Source organism: Geospiza fortis, unplaced genomic scaffold (assembly GCF_000277835.1).
Source record: "Geospiza fortis unplaced genomic scaffold, GeoFor_1.0 scaffold208, whole genome shotgun sequence".
NCBI classification, from domain to species: Eukaryota; Metazoa; Chordata; class Aves; order Passeriformes; family Thraupidae; genus Geospiza; species Geospiza fortis.
Genome location: NW_005054468.1, coordinates 592,741 through 603,442, shown reverse-complemented (window position 1 = coordinate 603,442; position 10,702 = coordinate 592,741). Strand labels below are relative to the sequence as shown.

The window sequence follows — 10,702 nt, the reverse complement described above, 5'->3', positions numbered from 1 at the left end:
CCCCGTAATGCAACAACAAAAAATTAATTAACCGCCTTCCTCCTCCTCCCACCACCACCACCACCACCACCAGCACCTCCTCCTCTTCTCCTCCTCCATGCAAGAGACTTCTCTCTCAAACAAAACACCCCGCTCTCGCTCCCCTCTCTTCTCTCTCTCTCTCTTTTTTTTTCCTTCCTTTCTTTCTTCCTCCTTCCTCCGTTGACCGAATGAATGGATTTCAGAGGAAGGTGATGGAAAGAAAGACAGACATAAAAGACCAAACAAAATAACACACGCACACACAACGGAGACACACACACGCTACACCACACACACACACACACACACACACAACACAGACGAGAGATGATCTCTCCAATGCCAAACCAGAGATGGGTTTTAATTGCAAGAACTTACAGGAGCGTCCCGGCACTGCTGCTCTTGCTGCTGCCTCCTCTCCTCTCCTCTTCCTCTCTGCCTAGTTCTTCTTGTTATTGTTGTGGAAGTTGTTTTGTGAGTCTCATGTGCTCCTTGCCAGGTCTCAGCAATGGAGGATCGCCATCTTTCCCTGCTTTTCCCCCCCTCTCTCCCTCTCCCTCTCCCTCTCTCTCTCTCTCCTTCACTGGTTTGCTGCAGCTGCAGATGACCTGAGATATCCGTCTCTCTCTCTCTCTCTCTCTCACCCTCTGTGTCTCTCTCTGAATAATGAGCAACCAGAGGGAGAGAGAGAAAGAAGACAATCTCCTCTCCTACCACACAAAACGCAAGAGCACCAGGGGGTGCAAGAATCCTTTCTAACAACAACAACAACGTGTAGGGGAAGAGGAGGAAAAAGAGAAAGAAAAGAGAAGAAAAGAGAGGAGGAAAAGGCAAGAAGAAAGAGGAGGGAGGTGGAAGAGGAGGGGGGAAAGCAAGCAAGCGAGGGAGATCCAGCAGGCAGACAGATGGAGGAGAAGATGGTAGTGATAGAGGAGGAGGTGTTGAAGATGAAGGAGATTAAGAGGATGAAGGTGGTAACAAAAAGTTAAGGTTTGGGACTCTGAATCACTCACAGGCCAGGGAGGAGGAGAAGAAGGGGGAAAGATCTGAAGATCTTCCCCTTCCAAGCTGTTGCCTTCACAAAGCTTGCTGTGCAGGAGCGCTCAGCAGCTCCTGCGATGCTGGGGGAGCCGCTGGGATGGAGCGCTCTGCTGGGTCATAGCTCTCTTCCAGCCATGACAAAAACCGGTTTCTGCATGCAGATCTGCCCCCGAGGTGATCCCTCAGACACATCCATCTAGAGGCTAATCTTCCCTGAGCAGGGTAAAGAACATAAATGGAGCTGGAGGTTGCAAAGTATAAAACCAGATCTACCACGTGGTTGGTTTTTAATCCCCCTTCCAGCTCGCATTTGATGTGGAGAAAGGACACTCGAATTGTCCATTTCTGGCACGTATTTTGAAGTCTACTCCTGGAAATAAAAGACAGTCATCTCCAGGTTTTTTATTTCTCACAAGCGTTTGGGAGAAAAGAGAGCTTGCACTACTATCACCAAAATCACTTCTACGTTGGTGAAAAGTTCTTTTTTTTTTTTTTTTTTGGCCGCAAAATAAAATAAATAATTCCACTTAAAACAACTTTTATGCCTCCCAACACCTAGTTGTCTGCCTCTTTTGTGACTGATTATTTAAAACCGTGGAAACTAACGATCAAGGCTCACAAAGAAAGGTATCTGGGTGATGAAGGCAAGCAGACAAAGACAAAGCGGCTGTAGCCTGCATTTTTATTTAGTCCCGTTTCTATTAAGCATTGTCCTGAGCTACTTCTTTTTTTTTGCTCCACACCCCCACCTCAGCTAAAAACCAACCCCCCCTCTCCCCTCCCACAGCACCAGGTCAGATACTTTCTGGGGTTATGTCTAGCGAGGGAAAGGGGGATGGGGGTGGTAGGGGCGGGAGGAATTAGGGTTTTACGTGCAGACTCAGTAAATCAATACGCGGGAGTGAGGCAAAATCAATTTGAGCGCAAGGGCATGGCTGGGTTTTGGAACATCAGTGGGGTTTCTCCAAGCTCTGCAGTTTCGCATGGCTGGGAGAGGGACTAGAACCACGGAGCTCCGGTTGGGCTGGAGGGGGGAGATGCTCCCCTGCTCCCGAGGAAAGTTGACATGTGAGTGGTGAACCTGAGGTGATCTCCTGGAAATTTTTTGGGTTTTACTGACTCTGGGAGAAGTCAGGCGTGTTAGAACTTCATTGTCTCTCTCTCAGCTCAGCTGAAGACCAAACGCAGGAGTACTGAGCGCAGCAATGAAATAAAATAAAAATAAAATCGGTCGCCCAGGTGGTGGTCAAATATTAAACCCATGCATCCTCCGGTCTTCCCATCCGCAAGAATGCCGTGAGGACAAAGCACACATGCAGGATCTCTCCCATTAAATCTTCCTTTTCTTTGAGCCGTGCAAGTTAATGACTAAACAGGAGAAAGATCTTCTCCCTCCTCCTCCTCCTCCTCTCCCCTCTTTCCGCTCCCCCCCGCCCTCCACCCCAAACAAGTGCTGTGAGGAATGGGAGGAAGGATAATATCTGGGCAGAAGGAGCACTGTTGGATTTAGAGAATTCTTCTTAAGGAAAAGGGGAAAAAACACACCAAAACTGAGGATTCCTACTAAGACTCCTGGTTTCATGCAGACAAACGGAGCGGACACCTCCTAAGAAGCTGATAAAAGAACATTAAGGAAAAGGGAGGGACTGTCTTTACGGCTGCCAGAATGTGCCTGTGTTCTGCCTGCAATTTTCTAAAAATCATCCCCATCGCAGGAACAGAGCGCCTGGGCTTTGCAATCCTTGACGTACCATCAACGCCGAGACAGATAATTCACCTCTTTGTCTCTCAGCGTTTTAAATGTAAAACCCAGGCAAACAAACAAACAAAAACAAACGGGAAAAGAGAAAAAAAAACACCACCAAAAACAAACCTAAAAAAATAAAATAAATTAAAAGCGAGCGACAAAGACCAACCCACAACCACAAAACACGTTGCTTCTGACCAGAAAGAAAGAAACTGGATCTTCATGGAGATACTCTGGAAGTCTTTTCCCGCCCTATCCCCCCGGTCTTTGGGCTGCGGGGGAGGGGGGAATCCCTCCCTCGCCGGTCCCGGAGGAGCCCCCCGAGCCCCGGGGGGACCCCCGGAGGAACCGGAGGCTCCGCGGGGCAGCGCGGGGGGCTCGGGGCAGGGGGATGCTCCCCAGGGCTCCGGTGGTCCATAACTTCTTCTTGCTGCCTTCCCCAGGGCGCTCCGAGCGAGGCGGGCACGCTGGGCTCCCAAGAAGCGGACCCAGGGGGGAAAAGCAAGGGGGAGAACCCCCGAGGTTTCGGAGCGCTGGTTTGGCTCAGGAAGGGGCATTTGTGGCTAAGGAGAGGAGGGGGGCCAGCCCGGGGGATGCAGGACCCTACGAGGGTGGTGGGAGTGCGGGGGGACCCTCCTGGAGAGCCCCGGCAATAAAGGGGTTAAACTTGCTGACAGCCCCCTGGTCTTAATTAGCCCGGCGGGTTAAGTGTCCCATTAAGGGAGATGGGGATGGTTTGCCCCTCTGGGGTGCCGGGGGATGTCCCGGTGCTCCGGAGCCCTTGGCAGCCCCGCTCCGGGATTTCAGGGGGATTTCAATGGGATTTCAGCTTCTTTCTGTCTTCCCAGCAAAGGTGGTGTCCCACCGCCGTGTTGGTTGGAAGCCGCAGTAGAAGGGATGGTCTTTGGGTTTAAGTAAAAGAAATTAAGCCTTTGCTCATTTTTCTGGTTGACGTTCCGCCGTGTAGCCGTGGGAAGAAAAAGCCAAGGGTGAGGGGAAAAAATCCCACCAAAAGAGCCTCAAAACCAACCAAACAACTGTTGGTTTTTCAACACAGAACCAAACACAGACATCTTTCCAGCCTCTGGGATGGACTGCATCTTCCCTCACCCAGAGAATCTGACCAGCCTGAGCTTGATCCCAAACATTTCATCCCTCAGTTTGGGCTTGGCTGTTGTGCAGTGAGCCAGGTTTGCATGGCCATGGCTGACACCTGTGTCCTGTTCCTGTGAGCCCCAGGGTATCAAGACCACAGGGAGAAGGGAGAGAAGATGGTGTGGAAAGATCAAGATGATGCTATCCTGAATTTCCTTTCCTCCTAGCCCGTTCCCCCCAGCCAAACCTGTTTTTCCACGGGGTCTAATTATCTTCTCAGGATGGCATTTAGCATGGACAGTGAACACAGCCACAGTGAGCAGGGGACAGCAGGAAAGCAATGTGGAAAATAAAGACGCTGAAAGCAAAATCTTTGTATACAGTCAGCAGTGAAGCACTGTTGTTAATGTCCACTCGCAGAACTGGAAGTGGCTTCTCTTTTTTCCTTCCCAGATTTGGGAGAATTTCTTCATTTTCCTACAACAACTTTGCATGAACTTGTATTTATTCTTCTCTTCTTCACAGCTGTTTTTTCCTACCAGAGCTAGGCTTCAGAATCCTTATGCAAGAGGCAAGTATTGTGTCAGCTCCCTGAACAACTAAATACCAGTCTGTCTGTAGAATATTATGTTCTCCAGCTCTTGAGAGAATTTCACTTTCCTGTCTAAAAAAAGATTAGTAATGTGCTGATCTGACTTTTACCCTGATAACTCTCGTATTTTTTTAACCTCTAAGAGTTTCCTTACTGGGAGAGGACTTTGAGGAGAAGCTGGTTGTCTGGAAGTGCTGATCTATGAAAGACATGGGACATAATCTCATCAAGAAAATTTTCGTAAAGCAAGTACTCTTATAGACGGCATTGATTCAAAAAGGTTTACGTGTAAATAGTGCAAATCTAGGCTCTTAAGAACTCTTCAGAAAATTCTCCCATTAAAACACAAAACTTTTAGCCTGCTAACAAAATTTGAAATGCTTTTCTTTCAACCAGCAGAGCTCAGACTGGGATCTCCAAGAGCAAGCTCTTCACGGTGAGATCACTTTTGTCTGCAAGCACACCCTAGAATGTTGAAAACCCACAGAAAGATGTATTTTTATGTTGCTGAGAATGCTTAAGAGAAGTGCACTGGTGAGGACCATGCTGGGTGTTGAAAGTCACTTCCTTCTCTGATAGATGCAGAAGAGTCAATTATTAGAAATAGAGGTTTTGCTCCCTTGAGGAAGCTGAATCTTCAGCAGTCGAAATGCTTGAGTAAACTCACAGTTGGGTTTTTATACTTGTCCCCAGCGTTCCTCAGAAACTCTTTACCAGGACCAGGACTCAAGAAATCACTTTGCAAAGAGAACCAGGGAACCAGTCCTTCTCCAAAACCTTTTATTTGAGGCGTGAGACAGGAATAATGGATGTGTGTGGTGCTGGCAGGCTGTGGTAGACCGCAAGGTGGGTTTGGTGGGTAGCACAGGTCACACTTCCCCAGTCTCAGAACATGCCTGGAAGTGCAGGCAGCAGGAAAAAAACACTTGTATTTGGAGGCCGGTGAAACTTGCAGTGGAGTTAATGAAAAAGAATTCCTCCAGTGTTAAAATTAACTGGGTTGGAACCACGCTAAACACATCTGTTAGTTGCTAAACATGAACCACAAATGGCCCTAGATCTTCATTAAGTAATTTGTCGGCATACATCCACTCTTCAGTGATAAGTTTGATTTAATAAAATAATAGAATGCAGTCTATTCAAAAGGAAGTTTTATCTACCACTAGAATGCAAGCAACAAACTTACTTTGCAAAAAATCTGCAATTACCATAACAAGGATTTCTAAGCAGCTAAAGACACATCCTGACTTCCGTTACTGCTAAAAAGCAGTGACCATGAGCTTAATCAAATTCACTTTTTTTTCACTTTTGAAATCTTTAGAAGCAAAATATTCTTTGCTGTAGGTGCAAATTAAGTTTTATGAAATTCAGTCCTTCAAAAGACACAGCTGGATTTCATTTACCTTCAGCATGGCTTTAGATGGAGTCAATGAGATTGAAACTGCAGTCATTTTGCATCATCTGACCTCTGGACGATGACAACAGTTTGCTGGTTGGGATAAGGTATCCCAATACTACATTATGCTTACTGCTAAGAAGACTTCAGGAGAGAAACGTTTTGATTTTGTCTTCAGAGGAGAGAGGTACTGAGTGATTTGTGAAATGATTTTGAATTTATGGGTTAGATACAAATGGTTTCTAGCTATATTTACTGGTCATTTTTCAGAGTGTGCCCCCCCTCCTTGTGTATTTTCCTAGATGTATGCAATTCAATACAAATCTATTTTTGCTTGTACACCTTGAGAAAAGCATTTCCTTTTTTTTTTTTTGCCAAGACTTAAATACAACCCTTGCATCTCTTGATATATCTCTCTAACGCCTCAGTATTTTTAAAACTTAAGCCCTCAAATACCAGCAATTAATTTTTATTCTGTGTGTCCTAACCAACCTGTATAATATACAGCCTCCAAAAGGCTTGAACTCCCCTTCCTAGCCGGTTTTTCTGATACCTAATTTTTCTAGACACACCATAAAATTGATCAAGGCCATCTCTGGCTTTGTAGGGAAGTACCTGCTACCACAGAATAATATGTCTGGTATATGCAGTTTGATGACATTTTTATTGATACATTACAAAGTTAGCCCAAGTTTCTTCTTTTGAAGCAACTCCAGCAGGTATTTTCGTTGCCTGTGGAAGGATTTCAAGCGTAGTTATTTCCCATATTGCATGCCTTTGAAGATATAAAAGGAAACAATGTATTTTATCTCCTGCTTTTTGAAATACTTCAGTTTATAGTTTATTTCCTAATGAAGTTGTTTCTTCGTCAGCTTTTGCTGAAGTCCCAGTGGTGCCCGTGGGTCAATTCCAGTTCATTTTCCCTGGGAGCAGAGGGATGCATGCTGCAGAAAGTGGAACATTGCTGAAGTGCCTGCCAAAGCTCTATTCTTCTAATAATGTCATTTGTTTTGGGCACACCTTTCCTCTCCCTGAGCTTGTCGCTGCTGCTGCTCTGGAGAGGTTTTGACAAAATCCCTCTGCAGATTTGCTCAGGATTTTAAATCTATGTCCAGCACAAAATCAAGGTCTTCCTCATCCATTTGCTGGCCATTCATCTCTGTTAAAACATTGAATTTTTCTCTAATCCCATGTATTTATGGCACTTTTAATTTTTTTTCCCTATTCCACATCTCCAAATGATCAACCAAATCCTCAGCTGATGCAATTTGGCTGGCTTCATTGACTCCAATGGATAAACTGCTAATTTGAACCTTCTGCTTGGCTCATTCTTGCATCTAATTGGGTTAATAATCTTTACCAATTCCTTTCAGTAATTTAGAGATTTTTCTTGTAGGTGTTATGTATTGAAATTATGTGTTTCTCTCCATTGGTGTTTTATCTATGATGCAGTGATAGCTCATAAAGTCTTAGTCTGTTTTAAGAATTACATTTCTTTTCTGCTCCCCTTTTTGATCTCTCCAGAGTTATTGTCTCTTAATGCCCACCCTGACCTCCTTTATTTTAAACCACACTTTTGCTGAGTTTCTCTCTGCATTAATTTAATTTAATATGCTGTATTTCAAAGGAGCCCTTCTTCTGCGACATCTCACCTATACTTGTGTTTTGACAATTATGCAGAAGGCATTTTTTTCCCAGTTTTTATCCTCACAGCTGTTGTATTCTCTAGAATAATTGAAGATGCACCATTTGTGATGTGAGTTCATATTTCCAGCGATTGCATTGCAGACTGATCTAGTCAGGGATAGCCAATCCTGTTGTCATGAAATGTAACTTCATCTTTAAGGTGACTGGTGCTATAATGCGTATTAAAAAAAAACAAAAACCCAAAACCAAATCCAAAAGCAAAAAAACTAAAAAGCCCCAAAAACTCAAGTATATTTCATAATTTATGGACATCCTTACCTGTCTTGTGACTGCACATACTAATGTTTTTTACATTAACATGTGGAAACAGCTGGGTACATTTTGTTTCCTTTTTTCCCAGCACAAAAAATACCAGGATTTTCCAGCTCTTTTATGGAAACCCAGGCTTTTGAGATAACTGGGTGGATCCCATTAACAGGCAGAAGGTAGGACAAAAGAAAGATGCAGAAAAGAACACAAAAGAAAGTCCATAAATAGTACCAGCACACTTGGGAAAAAATCTTCACCTACAATTGCAAAAATGTTTCAGCATCCCATTCTGTCTTCAGAAAGGTAACAATTATTTATACATATCAGTCTCTATGTAAATGCCACCTGTCCAATCAATATATTAATATTTGAATTAATTTCAAAAGAAGATGGGAGAAAAAAAAAAGCCATCATTTCCTCAGTAATGAACTAATTTATCTGAAAATCTGACAACTGCAAGTGGGTGGTACTCCTTTTGGTGTAGTCTTTCAAAAGATATAGCTGCAATCAAGCTGGTACTTATTATTCTAATAGTAAAACATGCCGAGCATCAAAACTTGACACGGAATGTAATGAGAAGTGATATAATTGAGCAGAGATTTAGCAGATATGTTATTAGTTGTGTTATTGTGAGAGTGATTTCTGCTCTAGGGAAGGGAAGGGAAGGGAAGGGAAGGGAAGGGAAGGGAAGGGAAGGGAAGGGAAGGGAAGGGAAGGGAAGAGGAACAAGGAAGAACAAGAAAGGGAAGGGAAGAAGAACTGGGAAGGGTCAAAGAAGGGAAAAGAAAAACAAAAATTCAAATTTGACTTGATGCATCATGTGTTGATGTTTAGTGGTGGTATTCTGGGACAGATGGGAAGGGACATAGTGGGTATTAGGAAATGCACCAGCAAAGGCAAAGTTTTTTCAGAACAGCCACAAAGAAATTAGTAGCTTCATGGAAAATGCTAAGTGTTCACGTTTTGGATAGAAAAAGTGAGAGCAATATCAAGTTTGCAGCTCTTCAGAAGGAAAACTAGGTGCATTACATATGCAGGGGATATAGTCAGGTTTATTCTGCAGCCAGTTATCTCCAGTTCCATTGAGTCTGCACTGAAAATTGCTCCCTGTCTCTAGGCTGGATTATCAGACCTGTTGCTGCTTGTCTGTTCTGTTCTCGGTGGTTTTTTTTTTTTTTTTTTTTTTTTTTTTTCTGCAGGTGCTGTTGCCTTTGGAAGCTTCTCCCTGGTGCCTGGTCATTCTCCAAGGTCCAAGTTGTGCATGTTGTATAATGTGTTTCTAGTCATTGTGAGTACAAATTAAATTCTGATAAATGTGCCTCAAACACAGCTGATGCAGGTACTTCTGAGTCTGCAGAGAGCCTGGAGCAATAGCTCCATGAGGTTTGGACCTTCTCATTCATCTCAGTATGTTCTTAAATTGTCATTCTTCACATTCTTCTAACTTAGAGATCAGCTTTAGAGCTGGGCTCACATGTTTAACTGTTTCCCTTTTGATCATTTCATAGAAGTTCTCTGAAGTTGTTTTATTCCCTAATTTCAAAGTGTTTCTTGTACCTTCCAGGTGAGAAAGTCCAGAGCTACAGTGATATCTGTTTTCCCCCTTGACAACTTTCAAGCTGCAGATGGGAATTTCCAGTGCAAGAACCCATGGCATACTAGGAAAAAAGCATAGGGACTCCAACAAATTAATTGGTTTGCCTACCTACTTAATTGTCCCTGGGATTAATGTACTGAGTAATTAACTGCCTCCATAGCCAGTTACTCACGGGTTTCAATGTCCTCGGTGTAAAATCAAGCTGCCATGTGATTTCACAGCAACAAGAGCCCTTTGGAACACCAGCTCAGATGTGGTTTGCTGGTGAAGAGCTCAAAATGTTTATTCACTCTTGATCTTGCACTCCTGGGGTTGGAGGGCTGGTGTTCACCAGTTTTGCTCCACCAAACTCTACCTGATTGTGCTGATCAAATCACAGTAGTTTGGTGCTCCATGAGTTTATTTAAAACAATTGCTCTTTGTCCCTTGGGGTGAGAGGACAGCAGAGGAGGTGTGAATCATCGGAGGTGGACACTTGGCATTCCCGGGCAGTGTGCAGCTCCTGTCTCTGTGTTCAGCACCAGAAGGAGCCCAGTTTCCCAGCTGACCTCTTCATCTGCCATGAGCTGTTTTACCTTGGTCTTCCCCAGCAAGCAGGACTGAAATCCATCCTCAGACTAAGCTCTGAGATAGCCACAGTTTTTAGCCTGATGGGTGGGCCCAGCCACCTTTGTGCTTTCCCTCTCTCCCAAGGATTTCTTTGCCTTGCTAAGGTCTCATCTGCATCAGGAAATGGACCAGCCAAGCTCTTGAAGTATCATTATTTCAGTGTAACCAGCCCATTTCCTGTGTAGACAAGCCCTTAAGACTAATCTTCTTGCCTGACACACAACCCCAGTGGCAGAAGCCTTGGAACACGTTTTGGGAGTTCTCATTTCACTCCTAGGTTATGAAGCTTGCCAAACCTTTTGTTTTTGTTCAAGGCTTCCTGCCATTTCAGCATTGGAGCCCATCTGATTCCAGATCTTTTGCCCACCAGCCAAGGAGTTTCAGCCAAGCCACACACATCCTGCCACCAGGATGTTCCCACTGTGCCAAGCTCAAAATCCTCCTCAGTTCTTCTGTCCATGGATATCTAACCCTGTTCAGACACTAACGACTTGAGGAGCGGGCATTTTGAGGCCAGAATACAGGTTTGGAGGTCTATTATTTTTCTTCATTGTTAATTTTCACAAATGGATACAAAAAGACCTGCTCCTGGAGAGTTCTGTGATCTAAAGGCACCAATACCTCCACTGTCTCTAATGTTGCCTTGCA

At 44.2% G+C, this 10,702-nt stretch overlaps 1 protein-coding gene across 1 annotated transcript in view; it reads right to left on the bottom strand.

Annotated features, from left to right (window-relative positions):
* ZNF462 (zinc finger protein 462) overlaps positions 1-593 on the bottom strand; it is an 88,125-nt gene extending 87,532 nt beyond the window's left edge. Inside the window, 1 exon segment of the mRNA XM_014309930.2 lies at positions 400-593. The gene's annotated coding sequence lies outside the window, so the exon portion shown is untranslated.
* Positions 594-10,702: the final 10,109 nt, after the last annotated feature.